The 14390-nt window shown below is 53.5% G+C and overlaps 1 protein-coding gene across 1 annotated transcript in view; it reads right to left on the minus strand.

Moving 5' to 3' along the window:
* Positions 1–14390, minus strand: part of ZFAT (zinc finger and AT hook domain containing) — a 158949-nt gene that overhangs the window by 2105 nt on the left and 142454 nt on the right. The gene's annotated exons all lie outside the window — the stretch shown is intronic.

A 14390-nucleotide genomic window follows, 5' to 3' on the forward strand; every position in this document is an offset into this window, starting at 1 on the left:
GCTCGGAGAACTGAAGACGCTTTTGTAAGCAGAGCGGGTGCTTAATATTGCCATGCCTTCCAGGCCCTCATTCAGGTACTAACAATGTTTCCCTACGGTACTGAGGCATGTCAGTTACTCACTCATTCATTCATTCAACAAGACCGTCCTCGTTTCATCAGAGTCCCAGTGGACTGAGCTCTCTGAGGGCCAGGCTGTCACTACCATGGCACAGCTCTCCCCAGATACAGGCGGGCGGGGCAGGTGTGGGCCCAGGGCAAGCAGCCAGTGTCTGTGGAAGGGTGCTCCACTGGGTGCCAGTGAGTGATGGATGCTCGGGGAGCACATGGGGGAAAGCCAGTGTAGGGGGGCAGACACAGGATAGGGCGGTGCTCTGACAGAGTGCCAGGGCAGCCTCCAGGGGAGGCATGGGGGTGGGCTTCAGGCAGAGCGGGGACAGAAGGAGCAAGGACTCCCAGGACCCCCAGGAGAGATCCGGAGCAGTGGGCTTGCTCAGGTGGCCTCTGAGAGCTTCCACTCATGAAATACTTTCGGACTCCCCACTGGCTGAAGCCTGGCTTACACTTTCCTCCCTGCCCACCCCCTGTAAACACGACCCACACCATCTCTGGGACCCACGTTCAGGCTTCCAGGGGCCTCCCTCGGCCCTGGGCCTGAGCCATTCCCTGCTAGCAGGAAGGGCTGTGTTGGGGGGAGCGTGGTCAGGTTTAATTCAGAGACAAAAATGGAGGAGGCCCGTCTGGGGTGGGCGTCACACAGTTACTGATTGGAAGGAACCTCCAACTTGCACAGAACTTTCCAGAAGCTAGAGAGATACCCTGAGTGGGAAGTATTAGCACATTTGGCCTGAGCTGTCTTTCTACAGTAGATGGAGGCCTTTCATCCCCCCTTCTTTTACTGTTTGTTTCAATTTCATGAAATGGGAAAATGTACTGTGAACCAAGACTTTAGAAGTAAATATTGATTTACTTCACTTTGAAAGAGGGAACCTGACAGACGGGTGGGAAAGGGAGGAGGGAATACTGGACAAATGCTTTTCTCTGAACTGCCGGTCAATTCCACATCAAAGTAAGGAGTTGGGGGGCACGCAGGATTTACGCTGGGGTCCCAGGACCTCAAGCGGGCAAATCAAGCCCATCGAGTTCAGGTAAACAGATGCCAACAATCATGATAAAATGGGCGAGATCCACCAATACACGAGCTTTGAGACGCACTCCTGGTGTGACAACATGATTCATATACAGCGACTGCCATCAGAGGTGAAGCCCGGAACAAGGACGAAGTCACCAACAGCGGACTTCACTGTCCTTCTGAACAACTCTAACACCTGAATGCTGATTGGGGCTGACCCCACTGCGCAGACAAGGAGGTCCCTCCGGGCCCAGGCTTCGGATGAACAGAGCCTGCAGTGCCTGTTCCCAGGATGGCAGGGCGGGGTCCCGGGAGCCGGCCCAGGATGACCCAGGGGCAGGAAGAAGGGCAGAGACCAAGATGAGGCCTCCGGGCTTGAAACAAGGGAAAATAACTCTGTCCCATGAGGGCTGGGGCCACTTCATGGAAGGCGGTGGTGTCTGCAGATGGTGGGAGAAGGCATGGCGGGCAGAGGGGAGGCAGCGAAGAGCAGGTATGTGCTCACCGCCCCGCCAGTCACCAAACTCACTGGGCAGGGTCCCCACCTTCCAGATAGGATCACCAGTTCGGTTCACGCACTGCCAATTCTGAGAGCAAAATGAAATTTCCAAATGTAATCCTCTGGGCTTACTTCACCAGGAAGAGTGATGGACACGAAAGTGAATGTGCAGCCATGGAAATCCTGTGAAGGGTGACCCTCCTGGCCGGCACACGTGTCACGGGAGGGGCATTCAAAGAGTAACTATGATGCCCAGGGTTCGGTCGCCGGCTGGTACTGGCCCGAGTTCACGTTCTCATGAGCTTGAGTGTGCAAATGCCCAGCTTCGCGTGAGGCTGTGGAAACGGGAATTGGGGGGCATGGAGGGCTACATCACAGAGGGGGTGCTGAGCCCCTCCCCCACCCTCGGGCACACCACCTCTGCCAGGACTCACACTCTGCTTCTATGTTTTATGTTTCTGCCAACCACAGACTTCCTTCTCTGCCCCCGTGGCACCCAGTGGACACTCTCCTCACCCCAGACCCATCACTTGCACATGGCGTCTTGTGGCCTGGGCATCTCAGGGAAACCTCTAGTGCCCAGTGACTCATGTAAGGTCAGTGGGCTGGAAGGTAGCTCAGATCTGGATGTTAATCCAGGTGACCTCAAGTCCGGGGACCTTCCCTGGCTGGTGCTGTGTGGCAGCGACTAAAGAAATGATGTGTCATTGATCAGTAGGGTTAAATTATGACTCTCTACCTGTCCTAATCAGTTTAGGGCTGACTGTATAGCTCTCGACCATTTTCTTTGTTCAGAATGATCGCTCTAGCAGTTTAATCTATTAGCACAGGCTTACAATTGTTCTCCACGGTAGAAATAATCTGCCTTCACGGTGTCATTATCCCCCGAGATAGGTACTCCATTTTCCCCAAGTGCTGTATCTAACACATCTTCCAGCTAAATTATTAGCAGCACAGAGAGCTTAATGGAAAACCTTAACCCACAGGAGTGTGCAAATTATTCACTAAATCAGGCTCTGAGTTCTGCAGCTCTGCCCACCTTGAGTGTTCCAGAATCTAGTTTTCTTCCCTGTGTGTGTGGTATGCTAAGTCGCTTCAGTTGTGTCCGACTCTTTGCAACCCTATAGACTGTAGCCCACTCCAGGCAAGAATACTGGAGTGGCTTGCCATGCCCTCCTCCAGGGGATCTTCCTGACCCAGGGATCGAACCAGGGTCTCTTATGTCTCCTGCACTGGCAGGCGGGGTCTTCACCACTAGAGCTGTCTACAGCAGATCACGAACAGAGCCCAGCGCTCCGCAGGGCTCTTCTCTCCTGGAGTTTTCCGCCAAGACCCCACCCTCCCCACAGAGATACAGCAGCTAAGGGGCATCTGGGAAATGAATGGGGTTGGCCTGTGCCCCAGTCCACACCTCTGCCCTGCCTCTGAAAGATATGGAGGGGGTCCCGTCTCTAAGACCCAGATGCTTAGCACCCCCACCTGCCATACAAACTCGGCCATAAGTGACAAAAGGGCTTTTGAGCAAATAAATGAAAAGAGGGCAGCACGCAACCCTACATGCCGTACTGCGTGTCCCCACGGGTGTCCCTGCCCAGCCGGAGCCTGTGTGCCTGGAGCCGCTGCCCTGCGCCCAGTACCCTGCCAGCCGCCTGGGCCCTCCCCGAAACGTGACTGCCCTGCTTGGAGCCCCTCTCTCACTCAAGCTCCTGCCTCAGTGTCACCGTGTCCAACAGGGCTTCCCAGACAACTCCCACCCCCAGCAGAAGCAGCGGCCTCAGACACACGCCCGCCTCTCCTGCCCTTGTTCCTTCAGTGCACTGTCGCCCCTGGAGACCACGTCACCTGCTCATCTATCTATTCTTCATCAGGAGCTTCGAGAAGGCAGGGACCCGGGCCGTGTTTTGGCTACTTGATTCCAGCACCTACTATGTGGCCTGGCATGAGGAAGGGTCTGGCCTGAAGCAGCAAGAATGGGAGTCACCGTGCAGAGTGAATGCAGCGGACCCTGCAGGAGGCGGATGCAGCTACCGGGTAGAGGCTGATTTCCTCAGGAAGACGAGGTCTGGTTCTGAAGGGACCTTGCAGCATAAAACGCTGCTCGCCAGGATCCCCACATGCACTCAGGCCCCTCGGAGCATCGCCTGATGATGGTGGCCAGTGGGTGGGCAGACAAAGGTTACCTGGGCCCAGGGAGACTGAGAAACCAGAAGAGGGATGAAAACAAGTTTTAAAATCAGGAGCAGATCTGAAGGGCGGGTGCCTGCAATGGGCTGCAGGGCAGCAAAGGTGCGGCCTTGGCTGCAACAGGGACGAGTTCCATTAGCACCTGCTCTGCAAGACAGACAGAGCAGTGAGCTCTGCCTGGACACCTCTGAATACTGAACCATTTACTGAATAAGCCATTGGACAAGTGTCTGGCTCTTATCTGTCATACACGCAGCCCCCTGTATTTCAAACACTCTCACTGAGAGTTAATTGTCAGACACTCTGCTAAAGGCTGGAGACAGAACCGTGGGTCCCCCACTTTCTAGACACAAAATGGTTGCCAGTTCAGTGGAGGGGTTGGAGAGGACACTTCTCCTGGACCCCTAGGGTGGGGTGGAGCTGGGAGGGTGGGGAGCAGGTGGTGGTCAGCAGTGGTTTCCTGCAGGAGATGACCCCGGTCTTGAACACTGGAGGGTTTCCAGGAATCGAAAGAATGCAAACATCCTCTCAGGTCCCTTGCACTGCAGAAATTCTCAGACTCTAGGGTACAGTGAGAATTAGAGGGCTGCAGACAAAAATCCAAACACTACAAACCAGAAAACAATGAAAAAGAACCTTGAGGTCAGTTCCTTTAGGTGAAATGCTCCCCTGGGTGTGTTGAAGCTCTAGGGAAGCTGTCTTATTTTTTGCAGCAATTAGGGTTTCACTCACTGCTTAAATTATAGCCAAGCAAGAGCTTTCTCCAGCATTCTCAATAGGAGACTGCAGACCCATTTTCCAAGGTTAATAAGCAAGCATGTTTACTGTAACAACCCTACGTTAGGTGTGGCGCTGCCTGAATCAGAACCAAAGGGAAATGGTAAATATGATCCTGAATTTACAGAGGAAAGAAAAGGTATGAACAAATGTGGTTTATAAAAAAGCATCATAAATTCCCAACTCTAAAAATATATACACATCTAGGGGACCAAAAAAAAAAAGAGGAGGTGAATACTATGTGCAAGAAATTTGTGGAAATATCAAAAGATAGCAAAAGATATTCACAGACAGGGAGAAACCATTCCAGAGATCAAAAAAAATTTAAAGCCTTTAAAAAAAGAGCACGAATCACCCCGGGAAGGGAGGAGGCCTGTGACACATGCCTGCATTCATGAGACGTCCCTCCCCTCCACCGTATTTTGCTCTTGGCTGCAATGAGACAGCAGAAACTTTCTTGTTTTCTGAAAACACACACCCCGTAACAGTGCAAAGTCCGGGCTATAAAGACTGACCGCCCGATAAAAACAGTCCCCGCTAATGCATACTTGCTCTCGGAGACGCTGAGGGCTCCATCTGGCGACACTGGGCCCCCTGGCGCTGAGACACCAGGGCACTGGGGAGCCCCCTGCACAGAGTGGCCTTGGTCAGGGGCCAGGTGGGGACTGGCCTGAGGGGAACGGGTGGGTCTCTTTGCCCGGAAACGGGAAGAGAGACCTCGAGCTCGTCACAGGATGAGCGTGGGAAGGCTTGCACGTTGGCCAGACAGACTGGGCAGGCAGCCGGGTTAGAGGCAGAGGCCCGGGCAGCAAAAAGGGAGTGCGTGGCCAGGACCCATTGTGTTTCTCAGGCATCTGAGTGCAGACTGGTGTGATCTCAGGAAACCAGGTGGCTCAGGAAAACAGAATCCTGCTGTGAACAGTGGTACAGCGGGAAGGGTGGCATGGCCTCACTCGAGAATTAAGAAACAGCGGGGACCCAGTGCCTAGCACAGGGAGAGTGAAGCGGCATGAAGTGCTCACGATTGCTGGCAGGTCGGCCCCTCCGGGGCAGCGTCCCCACCACTGTCACCTCTCCCTGCACACCCCCCCGCCCCACCCCCTGGGTCTTGATTAGCACACCCTCCTCCGGACAATGTGCATGCAGCACGGAGCTTCCAGCAGGCCTGATGTGAATGAGCCTAATGTTTGCCGCAGGAGATGTTTTTAAATGGAACCCAAACAGAGCATCTTCCCAGCGACAGGGAAGGAGGGGGCAGGCAGTGGCTTCTAACCGCCTCTGAGTATCTTCTGATATTTAGACAAGTTTGCTGTGCAGGATCCTGCCCTTTGGCGACCTGTCAGCACACATACGTTAATTTCTACTCAATGCCACGCATGCCTGGGCTCTGCATCGCTGGCAGGCACCCGGCCCCTGGTGGAGGGGAGTGGCGGGGGGAATGTGCTTCTCCTGGAAGCCTCCCTCTCCCTGCCTGGAAGCCCGTCCAAAGGTGGACCACTCTTGGGTCAGTCAGGGGTTCTAATACTGTGCTCACTGAAGCCCCCTCCACTGCATTTGGGGGGCATTTCCCTCTGCGTGTGGCTCAGGACAAAAGACCTCTGCCCACCTGATGTTCACCAGTCCCCAGACCTGATGGGTGGGCGCTCCATGGAGACCTGGGCCCGATGGACTCCTCCCCTCCCTCTGCCATCCCCAGGGCCCCTCTCCATGCTGCGCCGGGGAGGTGGCACTGGCTTCTCGCCTCAGCGATGGAGACTCTGCTCCGTGAGAGCCAACAATCTATTTCCTCTAGAAGTTTTTCTCCGTGTCCTTCTACACAGGTGATGGGCAGCCTCCAGGAGACCCTGGGGACAAGAACATGGAGCTGGAAGTGCACACCCTGTTCCCCCCAGGACCTTCAGAGCCGCCACCCCTGCCCAAGGGAGACAGACTAAACTCCCAGCGACGAAGCACATCCGAGTTCTGTTTGTTGTTGTTCAGTCGCTAAGTCGTGTCTGACTCTGAGACCCCATGGACTACAGGACACCAGGCTTCCCTGTCCTTCGCTATCTCCCGGAGTTTGCTCAAACTCATGTCCATTGTATGGGTGATGCCATCCAACCATCTCATCCTGTGTTGCCCCCTTCTCCTCCTGTCTTCAATCTTTCTCAGCATCAGGGTCTTTTCCAGTAAGTTGGCTCTTGGCATCAGGCAGCCAAAGTATTGGAGCTTCCGCTTCAACATCAGTCCTTCCAATAAATATGAAGGGTTGATTTCCTTTAGGATTAACTGATTTCATCTTGCAATCCAAGGGACTCTCAAATGTCTCCTCTAGCACCACAATTAGAAAGCCATCAACTGTTTGGCACTTGGTCTTCTTTATGGTCCAACTCTCATATCTGTACATGACTTCTGGAGAAACCATAGCTTTGACAAGATGAATCTCTGCCGGCAAGTGATGCCTCCGCAGGTCTAATATGATGTCTAGGTTTGTCAGAGTATCCTGTTTAAAGACGGTTAATGACAACAAAACATAAACCACTTCAATCACTCTTCAAACTCACCCAGGTAGTTCGTTGGTAACAAAGTAGGTCTAAGAAGAGTCAGGGACTGTGAGGGTCTTACTCTGAGGCCAGTGCAACTCCAAGGTTGATGGCCACCATGTGCGCTGACATGAGCAGCCCCAGACCCTGGGTGGGAACCCCACGTGGACACTGCCTCCTGCTCATCTGGCCACAACTCCTTTCCTTCCTGTACTTCTCTGAGTAGGGAGATCGCCCACCTGGGGTCTCTCCTGCCCTGTGCTGAAGTCAGGCGCCCCTTCTGGCTCAGAGCCCCCCACCCAACTCCCTGCTACTTTGGGCAGGAGGTCCCATGATGCTGCTTGGCACCAGATTTTCCGTATCAGCCTCCTCCAGGGCCTTTCCAGGGATGTGTGAGTGTTCATCGCTCAATCGTGTCTGACTCTTTGCAACCCCATGGACTGCAGCCTGCCAGGCTCCTCTATCCATGGGATTCTCCAGGCAAGAACACTGGAGTGGGTTGCCATTCCCTTCTCCACTCTCCAGGGGGGGTGACCCTGAATGTCACAACCACGGCACGTGGGACAGAGAGGGTCACACTGTCTCTAGCCGTGAACACGATGCAACCATCTACCTGGACCAGGCAACAGACTCTCCTACATAGCAGGAGGCATTTCATCCACGCTGGGACTCGTACTGCTGAGCACGGGGCCTGGACAGCTGCATCGGAACCTGCCTGCTGCACAGAAGCTTCCAGAAGCAAAAAGAGTTATGGCTGACTTATAGGAGCTCAGATTAGAGTTAAGGAGCTATGTCACTCCTATGACAGGAGCTAAGATTAGACTCAACCAGAGCCAGGCACCCCGACAGCTGCTTCATTTGCATAATTATACATAACCCGCACATCAGCCCCACAGGGTAGGTTCTATTATTTTCCCACTTTACAGATGAAACAACAGAATTTCCGAAAGGAGAAGGGCTTTGCCCCAGGCCACACACTATTAAGGGTCAAGTGCAGCCAGTCTGGCTCCCTTTCAGCTGCTTACTGCACTACTGGCTGCGTCCTTCTCCACCCACTGTGACCTGGCCTGGGATGACCCCTAAAATGGGCTTCTCAGGAGTCCCCCTGTGCACTGCTCATTCAGGGAGGGGCTCTGTCTTCAGGGCTTGAGGCTCCCTGGGCAAGGCATCCACAGCAACTGGAAATCAAGGCTGCCCCAGCACCGGCACCCCAGCCCACCCAGCTCGGCGTCCGGAGTCTGGTCCCCCAGGGATGCCGGGCTCTGATTCACATTTTGAAAAGATCACTCTGTCAGAAAACTTGAATTTAGGGCCACAGAAGACAAAGTACTCAGCCTGGTGAAGAGCCAGGTCTGTGACCAGGAAGGGAAGCTGACAGCTGAGGGCGGAGCTCCCTGGGCTCCACGACACTCACGAGCAGCCCAAGGAGGGGACGACGGTGCAATGTGGAGTCTGATTCGGCAGGTCTGAGGGGGCCCAGACAGTCTGCATTTCTAACAATCTCCCTGATGCTGATGCTGCTGGCCCTGGGACCACATTCTGCGTAGTCAGGGCTTGATGGGGGCAGCAGCCTGGGGACAGAGGAAATATTCAAGGTACCTTATGAAGGGAGCGCCCACAGCAGGGAAGGACTTGCTGATGGATCAGATGTGGGGGTGAGAGAGGCCGAGGAGGGAAGACAGACTCCCAGGAGCAGGAGTGGAGAGCTGCATTTACTAGATGGACAGGAGGCAGGGGGAGCTCCTGGGCTAAGATGGGCGCTCCTGCCCATGTGGGAGTGACGAGCAAGAACCAGCCTGCAGCTGCACTGCCCTGGGCTGAGCCTGAGGCTGGAACAGACCCCCTTCAGATGGGGATTGCAGCTCTGGTTCCTCCCATCTAGAGCCCTGCCTTTGCCCCAAACCTGCAGCAGACCTAGAGATCTCAGCCAGCAAGGGGACGCTACAGGGACGGGAGGAGGCAGCTAAAACCCAGCTACCCTGGCCAAGGACACGGATCAGGAAACGGGCACCCGAGCAAACAGTAATAAACACGAGAGTTGGGTTGTTGTGAAGTTGCTAAGTCATGGTCGACTCATTGTGACCCAACCCCATGGCCCATAGCTCACCACGCTCCTCTGTCCGTGGGATTTCCCAGGCAAGAATACAGGAGTGGGTCACTGTTTTCTTCTCCAGGGGATCTTTCCGACCCAGGGATCATACCCGCATCTCCTGCATCGTCAGGGGGGTTCTTTACCACTGAGCCATCAGGGAAGCCTCAAACACAAGAGTATTAACACTCAAATAAAGTGGGATTCTGCAAACTGCACCAACCGAGCTGCAGCTTCTGAGGCACAAGGGGAAATCGGGTCTTAGGGAAAAGGGTAAAAGAAGCAGGGTTCAATGACGGACACCTTCAGGTCAGCTAACAACGTCTTACGTGAAAAAGAGTGTCAGGATGGAGTAGAGAAAAACTTTTATTCTGTTTTTTTCAGACAATTTCCCATATGATCATGGATATACAATGGAACTTACTTTTACTTTTAAAATTTCACAAAGAGATGGAATTTTCAGTCACTGCCACGGAACAGGAGGGCTTAGCAAGTCGCAAAAGAGCCGTGAAAGGAAGCACTTGTGCATATCAGCCTCAGACATCATATCAGAAGTAGAAATCACTTGAGGGAAAGTTGTATTTGAGACAAAGACAAAGATTGAAATGGCCAAGGGAGAACTAAGGCAGGCTCAGCAAGGACAGCAGCTGGCATGGGGTGACCGGGAGGGTAACCCACAGCCAAGCCCCCGAGCGAACCGTCTGGATCTATATGCTGAAGGTCACCACCCAGCTCAGCAGCAGGCACTCCACAAGGAATGTGAAGTGGGCAAATATTTGAAGAGGCTACCTGTCTGTGTAATTAGACGCTTGATGTAATTCAAGTTGGCAGAGCCCCAGGATCAAATAAATTCTGCCACAAAGTTCTTTAGGTAGGAGCCAGACCTCACCAATCAAAACATGCAGGTGAGAACTGACTCTCATGGGAAGGGCCATGAGAAGAGGGAGAAACAGAGAAAGTAGTCGGTGAGACGTCCCCATTTATACACCAATCAGAAGAACTGGGAATCAGAAGATAAAAGGTAGATGTCTATTTGGATGGCAGGCATCGCTTCTACCGCTAACAGAGAACCCAGAATGAGATCATCCAAGGGTCAGCAAGCACAGGGGGGGGGGACGCTGATGCCTCAGTCCTGCAGTCTACATCGAATCTGACCATCCACGAAAGGCAGGCGGCTTCCTGACAGGGGCCTTCCCAAGGCACGAATCCATCGCGACTGCCATCACCCCGCAGAGTCATCGTGTGTGGGAGGGTGTGGGCATCCCCATCACACGACGAAGACACACAGAGACGCTAGCAGTACTCCCAGAGGGGCGAGGCTGCAGCTGCCATCAGCTCTTCCCACACTATATACAGTCTCCCTGTTCCAGGACAGAATCCTTGGATGAACCGCAGCGGTGGTGAAGCCACTGTATCGGGGAAATAGAACAGATAGTCAACTGAAGGTGCCAGGGTTTGGCGATGAGGAAAAGAATAAAAATCTGCGATTATGACGTCTCCCGCACTCACACGCAAGTGATCTGAAGACAGAGCAGGTTCTGCGGAGAGGTGTGAATGGAGAGAAAAGAAGGGGTGGCTCTCCTGTTATTTCCATGTGTTCGGGGGAGTCGAGGAGAGGTCTGTGTATGGTGTGAGTCCAACAGAGCCTCTGCAGGAATGAGGAAAGGACACTCATTAATTCGCAGCTTATTGGAGCTTAAAGCGGTAAGAGAACAGGGTGTCTCCACCCAGCCGTGTCTGCGGGCAGGACGAGGGGGAGACCTCAACTCAGTCCCCCTTTACTGCAATGCAGGCGGCCAGTATCGCCTGTGATTTCCACAGTTCACAAGAGCATCTTGCGCAGACGTGATTCTTCCGTCAGGTCTCTCGCTGAGAGTTAAGAGATCAAATTCAGGGGATGGAGTGACTGTTTTTAAGTAGTAATGAAAATAGCTTTTGTTCCCTCACACAAATCACCTTCCAGGTCCCTCCCCCCATTATTTTGCCACAAATCTTATGAGGATGCTCAACATCTGCCCCCAGCGGGTCAGGAGGCCCATCCTGGGCTCCCCTGGAGGACGGACCACAGCAGCAAGGCCCTCCTCTCAGAGGCCGCACTTGAGGAGTCCTCTCTGAAGAGTGGCTTCTCCCCACCAGATGCCCCCATACTGACGGACAGCATGAAAGAGGTTCCGGGGACCACGTGACTCAGGGCCTTACACGAAAAACAGGACAGGCTGGACCCTACTTTCCCTGAAAACAGGCAACTGATATACACGGCTGGCCACAGGAGCGGACAGCACTTCCTCACTGAAATAACGAACCACAAATAACAGACAGCAGTTCCAGTGTTGGCTGCCAACCAACGTACCCCTTCCAGCGAGACCTGCTGCGGAAACTGCCTCTCGGGCTGCCTGCTGAGCCCGCAAGGGAGGCTGGGCGGGTTCCGCTCCTCCAGGCTGGCACGTACTGACCTCGGCTTCCAGCGCCAGCCACCACAGGGGACCTGCCCGGAGGTGACAGGGGGTGCCGAAAAGCACCCTCGAGAGGTGGGGTGCTTTTGACAAAGCTGGAACTTCTGCTTTGAGGTTTGATTTTTGCCTATGTTTTTAATCAGAAGTAAAAGCAAGTGGGAAGACCACTTGGAATTTTGAACAGGATGGCGGCAGCATCATTCTGGGCTATGCCAGGCTGAGGGTCTACATGGGGAAATGGGTGAGTGCCTGCAGGTCTGGGGCAGTCTTAGCCTCCAGCACGTAGGGGGAAACAAAAGCAGGAGAGTGGCAATTCTAGGAAGCGCTGCAGAGACGCAGGAGCGGGGACAGAGACACAGGCCTGTCCACAGAGAGTCTGCAAACCACAGTCGCTACTGAGCCCCTCACTCCACAGGGGAGGAACAAAGAGAACCACCTGCTCACTCTTGAGCTGGGGATGAAAGTGGAGGACCCCTCAGGGTGGCCCCTCCTCAACCATGACTCTTTCAAGGCCCTGCAAGGTGGCTCTCGTTCTGGAACCTTGAGGGGAAATGTCCCTGTGATTAGAAACAAGGGTGTCTCAAGGCTGCCACCTCGCCCTGAAGTCTGTGACTCAAAGTCGTCTCTATGACAATGGAGTATCTCAGTAAACAGTAGCCTGGGTTAACAAAGAGGTCCTCATACTTTGAAACGTGCCACGTGAACACGTGTGAAGGTTAACACTGTGTGTCAGCTCGATTGGGCCAAGGGGTGCCCAGCTCTGCCGCCTACTGTTTAGGGGTAACCTCTGCAGCAGACAGCACTTGAATTATCTCAGAAGACACTGGATTATCACGACGCCATAAGATACTGTGACCCCATGGACTGCAGCACGCCAGGCTTCCTATCCCTCACTATCTCCTGGAGCTTGCTCAAACGCGTGTCCATTGAGTAGGTGATGCCATCCAACCATCTCATCCTCTGTTGCCTCCTCCTCCTCCTGCCGTCAATCTTTCCCAGCATCAGGGTTTTTTTCCAGTGAGTTGGTACTTCCCATCGGGTGGCCAAAGTATTAAAGCTTCAGCTTCAGCATCAGTCCTTCCAATGAATATTCAGGGTTGATTTCCTTTCGGATTGACTTGCTGTCCAAGGGACTCTCAAGAGCCTTCTCTAGCACCACAGTTTGAAAGCATCAATTCTTCAGTGCTCAGCCTTCTTTATGGTCCAACTCTCACATCTATACATGACTCTGGGAAAAGCAAAGCTTTGATTATATGGACCATTGTTAAGAGTACCTTAGACAGCAAGGAGATCAAATCAGGCAGTCCTAAACCCAGGGTGAGGGGAACATCACGGGTTCCCAGCAGGTGCCCCAGAGTCCACATCTGAGTGGCCTAAGCACACTCGCTAAACAGATATGATTTCTCTACTGGAAAATCCGAAACCAGAATTTAGTTAAAAAGAAACTGATTTTTGTAATAAAAACAGCTATATTGGGACATCCCCAGTGGTCCAGTGGCTAAGACACCATACACCCAATGCAGGGGGCCCGGGTTTGATCCCTGGTCAAGAACTAGATCCTGCCTGCAAGCTGCAACTAAAGATCCTGCGTTAATGCAAATAAGGAACTGGCGTGGCCACATAAATTTTTAAAAACAGCTATATTTAAGCTTAAATAAGACAACTGAATAGAGAGGTCATTCCTTTAGCATTCCTGTAGGCATTGCAGGGGCAGTCTGAGGCCTCCCTGCCCATCTGTCCATCCATCCATTCTCCCATCCATCATTTATCAACAGCCTTAGAGCTCCAGGTGCCAGCCAGGCGAACAGGACTCACATCCCCACCAGGCTCCTCTGTCTACGGAATTCTCCAGGCCACAGTACTGGAGTGGGTAGCCATTCCCTTCTCCAGGGGATCTTCCCCACCCAGGGAGTGAATCCAGGTCTCCTGCATTGCAGGCAGCTTCTTTACCGTCTGGGCCACCAGGGACACCCCCAGTTAGCCCTTGATGTGCCAGGTGCCAGCCAGGCAGACAGGACTCACATCCTGTTTTCCACCACTGCGAACACATTATCCCTCTTTACAGGGCTGCAGCGGAGGCTTATCGGCCTTATCCCTCGTCATGCTGTCACCCTAATGCCTCGGAACACAGCTAAGCTATCTCCTCCACCCGCAACCTCGCGTATCACCACTCCGCCTATGACGCGCAATAAATCATGTCTCCAGGGAGCAGCAAATCCATCCTGTTCCTAGAAGGAAGTCGTGAGTCACAGTGGTGGCGCCTCCCTGCAGTTCTCCAAAGGATCTGGCATGCCCACAACAGCCAAAGGTCCCCTGATGCCCTTCCCGAAGTGGCCAGGTCTAGCTAGGGATGTCACATGCCACAATACAGACGAAGAGTTTCAGAAGAGATTACCAGACATACTGAGGACTGCAATCTAACAAATACAAAGAAAAGCTGAGAGAGCATTTGGCCTAGAGGCGTTATGAATCTGTTCCCAACGATGCAGAACATGTGGCCCCTGCAGCCTGAAACATCAGACTCCTGCTGTCCTGTCTGACCTCTGCCCGGGGTCTCACTGAGAGACAGCATGCTAACGGAGGAGTACAAACACGTGGAGTATTCAAACGACCATCTAGACGCACTAAGTCTTGTCTGAGGAGCCGGAAATCCAGAGCTGAAGCCACATGCACTAATTCTGCTGGGAGCTCCATAGCCTGAACTCCCTGTTTGTGCTGTGGCCTGGCCCTGGGCG

This window comes from Bison bison, unplaced genomic scaffold (assembly GCF_000754665.1).
Source record: "Bison bison bison isolate TAMUID 2011002044 unplaced genomic scaffold, Bison_UMD1.0 scf7180017864036, whole genome shotgun sequence".
Classification (NCBI taxonomy): Eukaryota; Metazoa; Chordata; class Mammalia; order Artiodactyla; family Bovidae; genus Bison; species Bison bison.